This window comes from Mustela putorius, unplaced genomic scaffold, assembly GCF_011764305.1.
Source record: "Mustela putorius furo isolate JIRA1106 unplaced genomic scaffold, ASM1176430v1.1 tig00000450_pilon_pilon_pilon, whole genome shotgun sequence".
Lineage (NCBI taxonomy): Eukaryota > Metazoa > Chordata > Mammalia > Carnivora > Mustelidae > Mustela > Mustela putorius.
In genome coordinates, this window is record NW_025421385.1 from 13,746,827 (window position 1) to 13,765,676 (window position 18,850).

The 18,850-nt window shown below is 36.1% G+C and overlaps 1 long non-coding RNA gene across 3 annotated transcripts in view; it reads left to right on the forward strand.

Annotated features, from left to right (window-relative positions):
- LOC101693555 overlaps window positions 1-18,850 on the forward strand; it is a 52,621-nt gene that overhangs the window by 24,598 nt on the left and 9,173 nt on the right. For 2 of the 3 annotated variants that reach the window (XR_001179572.2, XR_001179575.2), the window contains one exon: window positions 4,738-4,860. This is a non-coding gene — a long non-coding RNA (uncharacterized LOC101693555). Of the gene's footprint in view, window positions 1-4,737; window positions 4,861-18,850 lie in introns of those variants that run through there. The other variant, XR_001179574.2, reaches the window with a different exon arrangement.

Below are 18,850 nucleotides of genomic sequence, written 5' to 3' on the forward strand. Positions count from 1 at the left end.
AATTAATTAGGGCACCTGGGTGGCTCAGATGGTTAAGCATCTGCCTTTGGCTCAGGTCATGGTCCCATGGTCCAGGGATCATGCCCTGCTTTGAGTTCCCTGCTCAGCAGAGAGCCTGCTTTCTCCTCTCCCTCTGCTGTTCCCCCCGCTTGTGCTCTCTCGCTGTCTGACAAATAAATAAATGAAATTTTAAAAAGCAAAAAACAAAACAAAAAAAACCCCTCTCTCCTTCTACCACCCATGCACACAGACATGTATATACACACATACACACACACCCCAGAACCCCAGAGATCCATTCAATGATCAGGCACCTGATTGATACCGGGTTATCAGTCTTGTGGCATTGGTATTTGCATTTGTACTCCTGGATAGGAAGCCATTCTCTGGTTGTTGCTACCGAGACGAGACGCTGTGAATCTTAAGCTGTCGATGGCTATCTTGGTTGGCCCCATAGAATGAGATCATCACTTCAGAGGGAAGCAGAGATAAGGCAGAGCTGATAATATTTTTTTCAGTTCCAGAGCTCATGCCAGAGCTACCCTTGACTTTCCAGTCCTGTGAACCAACAAGTAGCTTTGAGCCATTTTGAGTTTTTTGCCCATTCCTTGGAATAAAGTTTTCTAACAGCAATTTGTTCTCTAGAGTGGATGTTAGAAAGGATAAACTTTAAATGATAAATTTAGAGGCACCTGGGTGGCTCAGTGGGTTAAAGCCTCTGCCTTCAGCTCAGGTCATGTTCCCAGGGTCCTGGGATCAAGCCCCCGAATCGGGCTCTCTGCTCTGCAGGGAGCCTTCTTCCTCCTCTCTCTATCTCCCTGCCTCTCTGCCTACTTGTGATTTCTGTCTGTCAAATAAATAAATAAATCTTTAAAAAAAATAAATGATAAATTTAGCTAAGTGCTGGTGTGGTCACAGTAGAGACAGTATCTTTACTTTGAAGGTAGACACTCTTGTGATGCATAAGAAAAATGAGTTAATCAAATGTTTCTCCCAAACCCTGCTATGTACTCTGCATAGAGGTGTTAATTCTATGACTGACTGGATGTCTTTTTAGATTTCTTTTTTTTTTTTTAAGATTTTATTTATTTATTTGACAGAGAGAGAGAGAGAGAGTGATAGAGGGAACACAGGCAGGGGGAGTGGGAGAGGGAGAAGCATGTTCCCTGCTGAGCAGGGAGCCTAAACCCAGGACCCTGGGATCATGACATGAGCCAAAAGCAGATGCTTAAAGACTGAATCATCCAGGTGCCCCTCTTTTTACATTTCTTTAAGCTAGAATAATTAATCTACATATTTCCTTTGTGACATTGATATTTTTGAATTATCCAGCCAAGTTGTTCTGCATAATGTCCCACATTAATATGCACCCATAATTAGGATTTATCTGATTGCTTCCTCATGATTAGATACTGTTTGAAATATTTTTCGGGCAAAAAATTTCACTCCATAGGTATCCTTTTCAATGCATCACATTAGGAAGCAAATAATACGTTTGTCCAATTACTGCGGAGTTTGGTCTCTAGGTTTTCTCTTCTGAAAAGACGTCTTCTTACACTTCGCGGTTGGTAATGTTTGGGGCAATAATTGAAGACTTCAAGATTATCTTGTTAAACAAACACATCTTACCCAATGGTTTTAGCATCAGTTGGCAATTCTTGTCTGAATGAATTATTACATTGAGAATTCTAAAACAATGATTTCCTAATTCTGTAATTCCTTCTTGATCTATTAGCTGGTATTCTTTTGTAAAGAAGTCAATTCCTTCTTTCCTTCCCTGCTTAAAAAAAATTAGACACTCACATTATTTTTTTCCTCATTTTTAAAATTTTTATATATTTTTTTATTTTTTTATAAACATATAATGTATTTTTATCCCCAGGGGTACAGGTCTGTGAATCGCCAGGTTTACATACTTCACAGCACTCACCATAGCACATACCCTCCCCAATGTCCATAACCTCACCCTCGTCCAACCCCCCGCCCCCTAGCAACCCTCAGTTTGTTTTGTGAGATTAAGAGTCACTTATGGTTTGTCTCCCTCCCAATCCCATCTTGTTTCATTGATTCTTCTCCTACCCACTTAACCCCCCCCCCCGCCCCGTTGCAGCCCCACTTCCTCATATCAGGGAGAGGAACTCACATTATTTTTAAAAACTTAATATCTTATAATAAATTCTTTTGATTAATTTTTAAATTCAAATCCACCCATATTTTACCTGTAATAACCCCTGGATCTTGTGCTTATACTTTTTAATGAATTTTCTAATTTTGTGGCAAAACAAAATGTTCTACCCTCTTCTCATCATTTCCTTGCTTTAATTTGCAAGGATAAGTGCTGGAGTTCTCACTGCCTCTAGACTATGTGGGGGGGGGGGTGTGTATACACAGACAGACAAATATATATGTTTTATATATATATATAGAGAGAGAGAGAGAGAGAAGAGAATAAGAGATAGTTCACACTGATATCTCAAGGTCCAATTCAACATATAAGATTCTTCATCTCCATCCTCAATTTCATATTTGTGTCTTGTTCAACAATGTCAACACACTTATTCATTGACTCTATTTTACAATAAAAGTTTTTATTCCTCCAGTAATATCACTTTCAACAACAAACAAATCGAGTAAACTTCACAATTTCTTGGCAGTTATTTCTATCCTTAGCATATATTCCACTTGGGGTACCATCGGAGTACTATATTCAAAAGTTACTTTGGGGACAACTGGTTGACTCAGTGAATTAGGCGACTAACTCTTGATTTTGGCTCAGGTCATGATCTCAGGGTCATAAGATTGAGCCCTGAGATGGACTCAGTGCTCAGCGCAGGGTAGTGGGGAGAGCGGCGGGAGGACGGGCGGGTAGGGGGGAGTCTGCTGGAGAGTGTCTCTCTCCCTCTCCCTTTGCCCCTCCCCTCGCTCATGCTCTCTCCTTCTCTCAAATATATAAACAAAATCTTTTAAAAAAGTTATTCAATTTTATCCTTTATTGTTATATTATTAATTTGATATAGATATAGTTTTCTTTTTTCCTAAATGTGTTCTATTTTTCTTTTTCCTCTGGTCCTTATGGATCTGTTTTTATTTTTTGACTGCTAAAGTACTAACATTATTGAAAAGTAAAGATTATATGAATAGATATAACAGAGAAATTTCTTTGTCTGATCTCTTTTCTCACAGCCCTTTCGTTCTCAGTGATGCCATTCATTTTGGATATATCCTTCCTTCCTAGGCTGCTTTTTATACAAAAACTAAATACATACATTTTCTCTTCCCCTCCATTTGATATAATTTTATATAAAATATACAAAATATATGTATTGTATATGCATACAAAGTATATATACAAGAATATATATCCTGGGGCGCCTGGTGGCTCAGTGGGTTAAGCCGCTGCCTTCGGCTCAGGTCATGATCTCGGGGTCCTGGGATCGAGCCCCGCATCGGGCTCTCTGCTCAGCGGGGAGCCTGCTTCCCTCTCTCTCTCTCTGCCTGCCTCTCTGTCTACTTGTGATTTCTCTCTGTCAAATAAATAAATAAAATCTTTAAAAAAAAAACAAGAATATATATCCTTCCAACTTGATTTTTTTCACTTAACAATGTATTTTAAAAGTCACTCCATATCATATGTTCATAGAACTTTTTCTACTTTTTTTTTTTTCAGTTGCAGAGTTTTCCATTATGTGGACATAATTTACTATATTTAACTATTCTATTTATGAGCAATGAGACATTTCCTCTATTTTGCAGTTAGACATAATGCCACAGTGAACAAACTTATTCATATATTTTGGTATTGTTGAAATACATCTTTAGCATAAATTCCTAGAAATAAGATAATTGAAGCAATGGGTAAATTAATATGCCGTTTTATGAGTTATTTTCAAATCTGCGCTAAATAGATTTTACCGGGGTGTCTGGGTGGCTCAGAGGGTTAAGCCTCTGCCTTCGGCTCAGGTCATGATCTCAGGGTCCTGGGATCTGTCCCGCATCGGGCTCTCTGCTCAGCAGGGAGCCTGCTTCCCTCTCTCTCTGCCTGCCTCTCTGCCTACTTGTGAACTCTCTCTCTCTGTCAAATACATACATATATACATACATACATACATACAAAAATAATAGATTTTACCATTTTGGATACCTACCAATAATGTATGATAGAACCTATTTCCCATAGCCTTAGTAACAGTATGTAATAAAGTTTTTGAATTTTGAGGCTATAATATCATCACAAATGGTACCTGTTTATTTTTTAATTTGCATTTCTGTTACTAAGAGTGAGGTTGAACATATTTTCACATGTTTACAAAACATTTATATCTTTCTTTGCATGTGTGTGTTTTGTGTGAGAAAGAGAAAACTATCTGTGTACTTTGTCCATTTTCTCTGATTTTTCTACGTTTCCCTCATATTTTAAGCTATGTATGGATTAGGTATTTATAACACCCCTTGCAGATTAATACTTGCAGTCTGTCATCTCTCTTGACTTCGCTTGTCCTGTTTTTGTTTTTGTTTTGCTATGGACTGTTTATTTATTTACTGTTGCCATGTATCTGGAACTTCAGTTTGGCTCTCAAATTCTGTCCAGAGTTATTTCCCAAGGAAAACCTATAGCTGTGACCAAGAGACATGGATCAAGGTGTTCTGTTTTTTAATTTTTCCTTGCTTTTTATTTCTATGAAATCTTCATCTATAAAGTTCGGTCACTATAATAGAGTTTTTATCCAATGTGTCTAGAATGCTGTCCGCACCACAGAGGAGGATTTTTGAATTCTGGGCCGAGAACACATCATGTGAGTACATGGCCGTGGAGAACTAAAGCAATTTCCATTGATTACTCAAATTATACACTCAAGTAAATAAATGTTTTATGAAGATTATTAAATTGTTTCATTGAATTTTTGTAGCAAACACAAACGTGTTTCATCACTACATCATTTATTTTTTATTAAAAAAGTACTTTAGGAATATGATTGAGTCCTTAAATACAATGCCATGCAGTGGATATTTGTACCTGCAAGTATGCAGGTATAAAGAAATATTCATTTTCATCAGAACAGTGGTTTTTCACAAAAGATGGATTTAATGAAACTAGTTTCCTTTCCTCTGTCATTCTCTTGACAATTTTTAATGTATGTTATGGGTTCATCTAAGTAATTTCGTGAATTCCTTTCTTTGCTTTTCGGATTTGCCAACTAATTATCAAACACGAAAAATGGCATAAAAAGTTAGTTAATATAATAAATTTTGTGTCTGAATTTTTTAAAGATTTTATTTATTCATTTGAGGGAGAGGGAAAGAAAGACAGAGAAAGTGCAAACAGGGGAAGGAAAGGGAGAGGGAGAAGCAGACTCCCCGCTGAGCTGGGAGACTGAGCCCAGGACCTGGAGATCATGACCTGAGCAGAAGGCAGAAGCTTAACTAGCTGAGCCACCCAGGTGCCCTTGTGCTTACATTTTTTTAATTCCATGTTAAATACTTGGATCTATGACAGTATCAGCATGAGCAGAAAAGTTGAATAAAACTAATCCCAAAAGACCCAGTGAACTTAAAAAAATCATTTAGAACATTCTTTTTAACTGTACATCTTTAAATTTGATTCCAAAATATAACCACTGTTATCATAGACATTTTGAAATAAAAGAAAAAGATGAAAAATATCCCCCTGTTCCAACATAATTAAAGATAGAGGGTGTTGTCATTTTGATATGGCTTCTTACCTATGAGTACACATGTATGTAGTTGGAGATTTTTTACACACATATTATTTTTTTACACGTATGTATCCTGTTTTATGTTTCTTTATTTATAATACAATATATTTTATTTCATTGGATGTAAAATAACACATAACATCTCTGGTTTTTTTCAGTATTTTAAGTAGAATTTACTTTTTAATTAAATGGCAATATTTTCATTTGAATCTTTAAATATTTGCAGGAATAGCTATAGAAGACAAGAAAGTACAATTAAAATTTTAAATAACAGATACATTGATTAGGAAAACTAAGTTCCATATTTTGTGTGCTTAGTTTCATGTGATATAATTAAACCTGAATGATTGCCTGATTTGCATATTCTTCAGTAGTTAATGGTAATGTTTATTTTTCTAGATCACATATATTTAAATATTAGCTCTCATATCTCAATCATTTTTGTTTAGCTCATATGCTTACTAGCTCCTCTGTAATTATATGGTCTAGTCTAAGATATGTTAAGAAGAAAATCAGTATTTTCTATTCTTCAGATATTTTTACCTCAATAGAATAGTAAACAGAATTTTTTTCATAACATATGTAAATTTTTTTTTATTTTACCTAAGGACTTATCACTGGGATCAGAGAGATTACTTTTTTTTCATTAAGAGAGAACATGATGCATATTAATAAATTGATGAGGACTCAGAATTACATTTGGAGAGTTTGTACAGGGCAGAAAGTATCAGCAAATATCACTGAAAGAGAACACACCAAAACCGGAATCAAAGGAAATGAAGTTTGAACTCTGATTTGGTATCACCAAAGCCTTTTGCAAACTGTCGACAATCTTTCCTTTTATAACCATTTTCCTGGTGGGGCTGCCATGGCACAACATTCTTCTGGTTCTCTTGCTTTTCCTACTTTCCTTCCTCTTTTGGCTCCTTGTAGTTGCACTACTGTCCCGATATCTCCTCCAAATATGCTTATAGCCATCATTGTTCTTCAGATTAGAATTCTCAACTTGGTAGGAAGGAAAAGAAAAATAATTATGATACCTCTTTAGAAGGAATTACAAAGACTTTTGTAAACTAATCTCTTTTTTTAAAAAGATTTATCATTATTATTATTAATTTATTTTTTAATTTTTTAGAGAGAGAGAGAGTGCACTCTCCCAGGAGCAGGGGAGGGTCAGGAGAGAGAATCTTTCAAGCAGACTCCCCAGAGAGCTGCTCAGAGCTCCACAAGGGGCTGGATCCCACAACCCATGAGATCGTGTCCTGAGCTAAAACCAGAAATCAAACACTTGATCCACGTAGCCATCCAGCTGCCCCCTACACTAATCTCTTAATACCATGTACAGTTTCCTCCTGCCCTGTGTTTCCGTTCAGCCACGCCCCAAGGAGGTTCCTTTGTCATGCTTTGCTCCCATTTCTCCTGCATTTCCTTTCCAGCTGCCACAATCCAGATCCTTATCACCTGACTCTAATTAGTGACACTCTTCTGGTTTCTTCTCCCATGCACTGTGTATTCTGCTGCCAGATGAGTTTTCCTAAAATAACGTCCTTCATAGTAACTTTCTTGTTTGCAGTCCTCAAAGATTCCACATTACTTATTGCATCACGTGAACTCTTGGCCCTGAAGGCCTTCTGCTCCTGCCTTCAATTTACCTTTCTGGAGTTTTCGTTCTTTCTTTCTTTCCTTTTTTTCCCCCCCTGCACTATCTCCCATCTGTGCTTTCTTTTGGCTTGTCACTTACTGCCTGGGATGCCCTTTCTCTGCCCCTTTTTACCTTCAAATATTTAATGCCAGGTAAAGTCTCAATTTGGGCAGTGGCGGGGGGAGTTTTATAGCATTTATAAACATGTGTTTAGGGACGCCTGGGTGGCTCAGTCGGTTAAGCATCTGCCTTCAGCTCAGGTCATCATCCCGGGGTGCTGGGATCGAGTCCCACGTCGGGGTCCTTACTCCACGAGGAGATGGCTTCTCTCTCTGCCTGCTGCTGCCACGCCCCCTATTTGTGCTCATGGTCTCCCTCTCCCTCCGACAAGTAAATAAATAATATCTTTAAAAATAAATGAATAAAATAAACATGTGTTTACATATATCATTAATTGGATATGGCATTGGGTGTGGTGAAAAAATAATGATACTGTTATGCTGAAAATAAATAAATGGAAAAAAAAAAGATCAAATTCCATCCATAATTGTTTATTTTTTACAGATGGGGTGCTGTGGGCCATAAGAATTTTATGTTTATCCGTAATCTTGGGGAATGTCCAGTCTAGATCTGTGCTGCTCAGTAGGGTAGTCAATCACCACCCAAGGCTATTCAGAACTTCAAAATATGGCTAATGTGACTGAAGAATTGAGTTTTGAATTTTATTTAATTTTGATTAATTTACATTTAAATTTAAAATCTGAAGTAGTGTAAAGGGTTTTTCTGTTAAACACAAGTGTATTATTTTGGCAGAAATATGTTGTACTTTGTTGCATCCCATAAATATTATTACTGAACTGCAGGGTGTGTGTGGGGTGGGCGAGAGTGCTAGGTATCCTTCCTAGTATTACAAACAAATCCATCATCCCTCCAGACAGTATTAACAGAATGACTCAGTACAAATGTTTTCTATGCCCTGATGTAACATTGGATGGTGTTTATTTCAGTTTTTAACACTCTAAGTCACTGTGATATCTACTTAACCACAATTAGTAATATGAGAATACTTACACTATTTCAATTATAATTAAATAATTTTAAATATGGTCATAATAAATATGGTCATAATTTAAAAAAAATAAATATGGTCATAATTTTTAAATTTAAATGAAGGTATATTACTGATCTAGAATCAAGATTGCCACAAGCTAACACTGTGCTGGGTACAGTGAGACAGTGAGAAAAACTAGAGAGAAATAGGTCTCAAATCTCCCAATGAGTGGCAATTAGAATTTGCCCCAGCAGAACGAAAGGAGAAACTATTTGTTGTGGAAAAGATTTTTAGAGATAATAAAGTGGGTAATATGAACAGGTATTTTTAGCAGATGCATAGTGAATTTGATAACTCTCTTTCCAAGGGTAAAAAGTTGAAAAGGAACCAACAAAATCAGTCACCTAAAATCAGAATTAACAGTCCAATCGGGGTGCCTGGGTGGCTCAGTTGGTGGTTAACCATCAGCCTTTGGCTGAGGTCATGAAGCCAGGGTCCTGGGATCGAGCTCCAGATCAGATCCCTGCCCAGCTGGAAGTCTGCTTCTTCCTCTGCCTCTCCCCCTCATTCTCTCTCTCTTTCTCAAATTTATTATTTCTCAAAAATAATAAGTATATTTTAAAAAATAGTCCAATCACCACAAAATATTAAAACTTTAACAGAATCTGAGCTTATAACTGTAGCCTATTAAAGAAGCTTTAAATGACTTGGATTTTTGTATACACAGAGAAAATCATTTTGAAAGGAAATTTATAAAAGGAGTTATTATTTCAGAGAGGTAGCTAATGTTAGACAATCTTAAAGAGATATTTTATGAAAAAGGAAATATCTGCGACTAAGCTAGCATACAGCCATAACACAAGAGCTTTCTAACATCATCATTGATCAGCTGGACCTAAACTGGATGTCCTTTTCTTTCCCTTTAGTTGAGTGTTACAATAAAGGAGATATGGTACAATTAGTACGGTGGGCATATTTTGTCTAAGGACTTCCAAAGATGCAAAGAAAGGTCAATTCATAGCTGCATGGAATAGATACCTCTGAATCTCCTATATCTCCAAAGAAGAATTTTAGCTAAATTGAAAAAACTAGTTGCCATCATGATGACAGTGCTGTAGCATCTTGGAATTTTACAAGAGACTTTTTGTTTCCTTCTTCCTTTAGTCCATTCTATGATTCTACAAAATGTCTCATGAATCCACCTGCTCAGTGTATGTGGCGGTAGACTATGATTCACTTCCAGTTTGGGGAACTATTGGAGAAATGCAAGATGAGGAAATCTAATGATCTTGAGTTCCTCACCTATGGTGATGAGTTGAGTTGTGGGGGAGTTTTAAAAAGATTTACTGTACTATTATACTGTACTATTAATTCCAATTCAAGATTTTTTCAAAACAAAGACATGCTTGCCAAATATTTTATAAATAAAGACAAAAAATAGCAGTATGGTTTATATTCTTTCACTGACACTACACTATAAATGAATAATATAAAATTGAATCTCCAAGGAAAGGAAAACCTTCGTGACTAGGTAGAGATGTATGGTAACTTACATCAAAATTAAAACTGTACATAATACAAAACAATAAAGATTTTACACACCTTTATGAACCAGTGTCAAAACATTCTAACTGTAATTGACAATGTTAAATTGCTTGCAGAAACATAGGAAAAATTGGAAGAATGCTTTGTTGATGTTAACTTAGAGTTTATTTTTAATTTATGCACAGCCTTTGCATTTAATGTTAGCAATCCTGAGTTGACATAAAAGTTAGGGAATATACTTAATGAATAGGCTAATTTTTAAAAGTCAAGCTAATTATTTAAAAAAAGATGAACCAGTTTTGTTAACATGGATATAAATATTAAAGGAAAATAACTTTTTTTTACTTCATTTAATTATCAGAAACTTTTACTTGTGTTTGGAACAACTTGAACATGTTTTCAACTTTACCTTTTCAATTGTAATGTTACAAAATCTAAATGCAGATTAAGTATTTCTGATGAAAATTTTGCAAATGTATTGAGACTTCTGACAAGTGTAAAATATACACTGGATTTCAAAGACAAAATAAATATGTAAAATACCTCATAATAAATATTTTATATTGATCACATGTTGAAGTGATAACATTTTGGATACATTTTCTTCAGATAACATTTTCTTAACATTGGTTTAAGAAAATATGTTATTAAAATTAATTCCACTAGTTTCCTTTTACTTTTTTAATGTGACTACTAAAAGAATTTTAAATTACCTAATTTCTACTGGACAATATTGCTATGGGCAATTCATATTGTGACTATGTATTATTATGAACTCCTTAGTTTTAATTAGTTTTTTAAGGTGCCTCATTCATGGTCCCTACAAAATTACATTCTACTTGAAAGTGGAGATTGAATTTTTTTTCTCTTTTGTTTGTGCACCTTTTACTGAGAGCTTTCCCAGAGGACAGAGTGTAAAGTTAATACATGTTCCTGTGTACAAGGAACTTACAGTTGCATGGGAAAACATATATAAATAACTAATCAAAATTCAGAAGCAAAAGAGCTAAAAGATATGGGGGTGCCTGGGTGACTCGGTAGGTTAGTAGCTTAAGTGTCTGGCTCAGGTCATGATCCCTGCATTGGGCTCCCTGCTCAGCAAGGAGCCTGCTTCTCCCTCTCCCTCTCCTGCTCTTCCTGCTTCTGTGAGTGCCCTCTCTCTCTCTCTCTCTCAAATAAATAAAATCTTAATGAAATAAAATGAAATCTTTTTTTTTAATTTTTTTAAAGATTTATTTATTTATTTATTTGACAGAGAGAGAGAGATCACAAGTAGATGGAGAGGCAGGCAGAGAGAGAGAAAGGGGGAGAGAGGGAAGCAGGCTCCCTGCTGAGCAGAGAGCCGGATGCGGGACTCGATCCCAGGACCCTGAGATCATGACCTGAGCCGAAGGCAGCGGTTCAACCCACGGAGCCACCCAGGCGCCCTAAAATGAAATCTTTTAAACAAACAAAGGACCCCTCTCCTCCCTAGCAGAGGGAATGACTGAAAAACCCACTCGAACACTCCAGCAAGCACAGAAAGTCCTTAGTTAAGTGGCTTTGAGATTAATATCATAAATGGAATTTGAACTTTTGAGTGTAGAAAGGAGTCAGAGCCGTGGGGAAAACGCTAGTGGAAAAGAATACCCATCATCGAATGGAAGATGAAGCAAGAACTGTGAGAGAAAAGGAATTAAGTTACATCCTGTGGCCTTGGAGGAAAGTCTCAGTTTCACATGAAGTTCCTGCTGAGAATGAAGGATGTGATGCAGAGACTCCTAGGTTTGTTGTAGAATTTGTGAGTGACCAAATGTATAGTAATGTGCAAGCATGCATCTCTCATCACATCTGCCTTTTCCAAAAGACCTTCTTTACCTTGCTGTGCAAGGACCATGTCTTTAGAGGGGGAGAGAAAGCCTGTCTCAGAAGCGCTAGGTGGAGGGCTCTCTTTGCTTCTGCTTTAGCGCCCTCACGTGGCCATTTGAGCACTGGGTGTTCTTTTTTAAAAAAAGGAAAAAGAAAAAAGACTATTATCTACAGGATCTGCTTTGCAATTACGCACCATTCTTCCATTAATTAGTTTTTGCCAAATATGTCACTAAGATTGCCCCTTTGAAGATCAAGCTTTTGGTAAATTAATCCAGGGAGTTTGTCTTTCTAAATAAATGGAAGAAACTACCACTTTTCAAGTAGATTTATTTTTTTATGTTAGGCATTACAAGACCTATAAGGAGTGATAAAGTGCTGATCTTGGGCTCACTGAGACAAAGAACTGAATCATTAGTCTGTTAAAAATCTCTGCAGATGTTTCTGTACCAAAAGAGGAAACTTGGGACTTTCCATTGTCAAGTACCATCCCTTAAATGGCCAAGGTTGACTGTTGGGGTAAATGCCCACCTTCTAAATCTTTATCTACATAATGTACTTCCTTAAACTTCCTGTGGATTGTAGAGAGGGGCATCATGGGTTATTGATAATGTCTGTCCAATAGCCAATCTTAGCCATCCGCATAGGTTTCTGAATGCATAATACTTCATCTAATTAAATATACCTAGAATGTCTCTGCTGTGACACATGCTAGCATCTTCTGTGACCAAAAGGAAATTTTTGGTTGGTAAAACTTTCACAGTATGTGGATCTATCCCAGTCATAAGAAATGAACTCAATACTCATTCTTCTCAGAGCAATCAGCTGGATTTCATGAGAATATTTTATATCACATTTTTACTTCTGACAAAGTATAAAATGATGCCACTTTGGTGTGATGACTACAATTTTGCATTTATTATAACATCTTTCTCTTGAAAGTTCAAAGCACTTCATAGTCTATTACTTCATTAGTCCTGACACAATGCCTCTGAGGTGGTGTGACTGTAATTCCTTCTGTAGGTTTTCAGATTTTTCAATTTAGTAGGAGAAAAGCCACCAGGACTGGGAAATCAAGAGGCCTTGGTAACTGATGTTTGGCAGAAGGAGAAAGAATTTCAAGTAATCAACGGGGAATTAACAGATGCAAAAGCCTAGCACATTCAGAATAAAAATCCTAGAACGTTGACTAAATAGCTTGGTGATATTTTATACACTAATATAATTCCAATTTTCTAAAACAACATCATAAAATTTAAGTTCCTCTCATGATAGGTTACAGAGGAAAAAGGAGAAACAATGGTATGGCAGAGTTCTGTTGTATAACTCTGATGAGCAATTTCCATAAATATTTATGTATTTCTGGGATTGTGAGATGAATCTAATTATGATTTTTTATGAGACAGTTATTTGATTTGGACAACAATGCAACTTAAAAATGTTTCCCTGTTGAAACCCTTACACTTTATTGTACTTGATTTGCCCTGCTTTTAATTGGTTGTGGATGAAAAACCTTTCAACGAGGCAGACCTCATATTGAATTTGGATGAAATTGTGGCATCAAATATCAAAAGCATATTATTCATTTAATATATATTTGTTAAATGTCTATCTTGTGTAACTACCAACTCTCATATAATCTCTTGGAATAAAATGATTTGGGGGCTTATATTTGTAAATCTTCAAACAAGTAATATTGGCCTCTATGACTAACTTTTGTCTCACTAGTAAAGCATGTAGAAAAAACCTGTTTTCTTTAAATCGCAGAGTTTATGAAGAATTACTGAGATAATTCACTTAACGGGCATTTTGAAATTCTAAATTCTAGTTGTAATTCGCTCCATTGTTGTATATTACTAGATCAAAAAGACCAGTGAATTCAGAGAGTTGTCTCTGTTCGTATGTCTCCATATAGCAATAAAAAAACCAAACATTTATTAGGTCTGTAGCAAAAAGAAAAAACAATTAAGTGGATGATCTTTGGTTAGTTCACATAGTTATTTAAGAAAAGACCTTTTGTTTTACTGTATTTTATCCTCTCTGTGGTAAATGTGTATTTCTTCTTTGCTTTAGAATTTCCTTGGGTCTAATCCAATGCTTGGCACCAACTAAGTGTCCAGTGTGTTATATTAAGTTTGTTAATATGTTAATAAACTCTTAGAAGCAACCCAAAGTGTTCCAGTAAAGGCTAAAGTGCTCATAATGGCAGTCAAAGCTATTAGTATTCATAACAACTGCAATCATGATTTTGTAATAGTCATTATTTTCATAGTATGTTGAGGTTGGTTCAATCTTATTAAATTATAAAAAGTATTGGAGTGCAGAAGAACAAATTGGTGTGGCAAGTATGTAAAGGAAGTGAACAAAATGCCAGAGAAAGCATAACAGTGGATGGCTGCCAGTTCATGCACCAGGAGAATGATGTCCTACCCTCAATAAAGCAATGCAGAGCTCCACCAAAATGAGATGAGATAGTAGAAACCAAAATAAATGCACTCCAGAGAAGTGAATTCATATGTACACCTGCAAAATAAAATACATTCTTCAATGGACACGCTAATAATATATTGTAAAGGCACAGAGGCAGAATTCTGGAGAAAAGTTCATAAGAATTTTGCATAAAAAGTCCAGTAAAATGAGGGGTGCTTGGTTGGCTTAGTCGATTAAGCGTCCAACTCTTGATGTCAGGTCAGGTCATGATCTCAGCGTTGTGAGATTGAGCTCTGTGTCACGCTCCGCACTGTGTGTGGAGTCTGCTTAAGATTCTCTCCCGCTGCCTCTTCTCCTCCATCCCCTGCCTCAATAAAAAAAACTCAGTAAAATGAAATTCTAAGATGGTCAAGGGACATGACAATGGAAGCTGAGTGTTCTAGGCTACACAAACTTTATTTGTAAATCTATTATAGGAGGATGGTGTTTCTGTGGGCTGGGGATGTATAAGCAAGTTAGCAAACTTAATTTTGTAATAGATTGATCTTTTGAAAATCATAACTCTGTGTTTATTGTTCTTATGTCTTAAATATTAATCCTGAGGTTTCATTTTCTAAATGATTTGACTTCTTCCAGCTCTCTGGAGTAAAATGGGCTTTTCAAATGGAAATATACTTCTATATATATATAAGAAAAATCACTATTAAATGTTCTACAAAATAACTTCCGGCTTATGTTTTTATCACATTAATTATGTAGAAATAAGTCCAAATTCTCTAGTATGCCATCCAACATCCCCAAATATGTACATATGCCAAATACATATTCCCGGTTCATTTCCAAACATTTACTCCTGCTTCCCCATATTTTTCTCTCATCCATAACTGGCTTACCACATAATAGCTTTCATCAAAGCTTTCTGCTCTTCCCCAACAAAAACAGGCAAACGAACAAAACTCAAACGATAACAGTAAACTGGGTCAGACACATAGCACAGGCTACGTGAATTCCTTGACATTTGACATTTTGATTTGTGGTCGCATCTCTCTTGGCTCCATGTTTCACACTCTGGTTTCATGTTGAATCATACCCAGCCAGCCATGTTCAGAAGTCACCAAGTTGGAGCTAATGAGATATTATGAACTTCCCCTTGGGGAAATTCTTTATGGGACAAAAAAAAAAAACAAAAAAAAAAAAACCAAAGTTGACAATCAGGGATCAATTCTTTGGTAATAAAAACCCGGTGAGATGAGATGTTTTGTAAAGGACTAGAGGGTTACATGCAGGAATCAGATGTCCATGGTCTGAGGGATGTTGTGTTGTGGTGGCAGAAACGATAGGAATTGGGCAATTACTGGGCATGGTTATCAGATTTCTAAGTCTGAGTGACAGGGAGGATATTATTCCTAGTAAAGGTAGATAAGAAAATGAGGAAGAGGAGAATATCAGTGGAAAGAATTACTTGGTCTTCTGTCTGCACACCGAGGGATAAATGGATAATAGAATTCTAGAATTGTAGAGATGGAGTTTGGGAAGGACAATGCAATTGTCCATTCCTAAATCAAGACAGTTAGCCTTCTAAGGGAGTAGGATTTAGGCTCTAAAATCCACAGCACTATAAAAACAACAAAACGAGGATGATTTCTGGAGGCTCTACATTATAAAATACTCCCATTAGTGTTAATAATTGAGAAGGGAAGAAACCATATAATATTAAAAAAATATTATGGCTAATAATTTCAGCCTATTCCTACAAGATTATTAAGAATGCAACATAATTAGTTACCTCCATATGTAGAAAGACTGAAATTCATCTGAGAAATATTAGTTACTTTCGAAGTGTCTTTTGCTGTTTTAAGCACTGGGACTCTAGGGTGGGCAAAGGAGATTGAAACAACACGTCGTAAAGGTTAACGCTGAGGGCTTCCGTCTGGAATTACACTGGGTTGGCTCTGAGGCTCTGTTTCACCTTTTCTGGCTGCTGGGGAGTCTGTTTTCTCATCTGCAAACTGGAGATTGTTAATACTTCACAGAGCGGCGAATTAGTAAAGAACAAATGTTGGAAACTGTCTAACATGCTCCGGTAAGAATGAAAATAAATGATCCTGTCTTAGACCGAGGGTTTAGGACATCTTTCTATATGGGAAGGTTTCAAAAAATTTTTTGGCTTCCCAAGAGAGAGTGACCTAACTTGGTCTCCTTTCAGATGTTGGTCTGTATACTGGGCAGGGGCTCCTCTCTCCCTTCTCTTCTGAATCATCCCTGTTTGTAGCTTGAGATTTTTCTTCTGCATAAATTGTAACTCGTGCTTAAGTCAAGTTTTTAAACTGCCTCAAGACTATTTTATCTAAACCATTTGGCCTTACTGTTCTAACTACCCAAAATAATTTAACTGGCATAGTCCGCTTGGGATGAGAATATTCAGAAATATTTAAAAACCAGCTGCATTGAGGTATACCTTATATACCTTAAAATTCACCTGATGTAAGTGAATAGCTTAATGATTTTAGTAACTTATAGTTGCATAGTCAGTACTACAGTCGTGTTTTCAAACACTTCTATCGCCCTCTTCCAAAGTCTGTTAATTCCTTTAGCAGTTAAAGCCAGCTTCTATAGCCAGCCTTGGTTCTACAGTTAACGCCAGCTTCTACAGCCACCAATCTCTCTTATCTCTAGCAGTTTGCCTTTTAACATTTTAAATAAATGAGATCATACAATATGTAGATTATTGCTCTGGCTTCATTCACTGAGGGTACTGTTTTGGGGATTCACTCATGCTGTGACACGTATCAGTATATCTCTTCTTTTTTAGTGCTGTACAGATTTCATTGAATGGATACAGTATATATATTTTTATTTATTTATTCATATACCAATTGATGGATATGTGGATAATTTTCACTCTAGTTTTAGATGAACAACGCTTCTATAAACATCGGTATACATGTCTTTGTGTGAATATATGTTTTCATTTCCTTGATAGAGTCCAAGGATTGGAATTGCTGGGTCAAATGGTAATTTATGTTTAATTTTATAAGAAACTGCCAAATTATTTTCCAAAGTGGCTATGTTCAATTCTTGTCAGTAAAGTAATAGGACTCAGTTTCCCATATCCTCACCAATGCAGGATATTTTCATTTTTTTAACTAATTTAATTAATTTTAATTATAGCTATTCTAATTCATGAGAAGTCATTAGTGATTCTTGTACATTTCATTGTGATTTGATTTTGCATTTTCCTAATTAGCAATGAGTTTCAGCATTTTATGTTCTTATTAGCAATTTGCATATCTTCTTTTTCTTTTCTTTTTGTGGAGACAGTCTATTTACACCTTTGACCATTTTTTTTTTTAAGATTTTATTTATTTGTTTGAGAGAGACAGAGAGAGCATGTGAGGCAAGAAGGTCAGAGAGAGAAGCAGACTCCCCATGGAGTTGGGAGCCTGATGCGGGACTCGATCCCGGGACTCCGGGACCGTGACCTGAGCCGAAGGCAGTTGCTTAACCAACTGAGCCACCCAGGCGCCCTGACCATGTTTTATTTAAGCTCTTTGTTTTGGAATTGAGTGGCAACTAAACACATTTTTAAATAGTAAACTCTAAAAACACTTGCATTCCACTGAGCCACCACTCAAGGAGAAAAAAAATCATAGTTATGTGGAGAATTTTAGCAAAATTAAATTAGAAAAGGATTGTATTTCCCAGGTATAGGATGCCTGGGGGAATTCTGATTGAGTTAGTTCAAGGATTGAACCTCACCTTCCTTATGGTATGGCATCTTTCTGTAGGCTTGCAAGCTGGCAGAGATGCATCTCTAGGCATCACTTCCATATTCCAGATAGAAATAAAGGAGAAAGATACAAGATGAAAGACCCTAATGCCCTGATTTGGTCTGTTTTTATTTGAAAGCTTTACTTTGTACATTTCTGCTTATATCTCATTGAGCAGTGATGGGTCAAATGATCATCCCAACGACTACCAAACTGAGATGGCGTGGGGATATTCATCCCAGAATAATTTGTAATAGACAACTTAATAAACATTAATTAGGAAGTGGAATTAGCTAATTATTCAGTACCCATCACATAGAATTTTATGCTATTAAAATTACATCTAAAATATTACTTCTTGTTGTAAGAAATATAGTAAGTGAGGATATGCTATAGCAAATAACGTATAAAATGACCATATCTTTGTTTAGAAAAATCCTACCTTTTGAGATTTAAAGGCAAATGTATCAAAATATTAATGGTATTTATAATTTTATAGGGTATCTAAGTAGAATGGTAATTTACCCCTAATTTTGTTACTTATTAGTTTTTCTTTGCTGAATTTGAAATACTTTTATTTGTCAGAAAAAATATTACAACATTTCAACCAAATGAACTTAAAAGAAGTGACAGACCCAACATTGACGTAGAGTTTTCCCTATGGTGTCATTGTAGGTATTAGATGAAACAAGGCGGGAAAAAGTTTCATATTTGTGTCTTGCCCAGGAAGTTGAGTGGACATGCTGTAGTTAGTAACAAAATGTATGAAGACTTGGAGAATCTATGTAAGAGGAAGGTTTGTTATTAGTCTCTTGGGTTTTCTCTCTTTCCAAAAAGTCACACAATCACA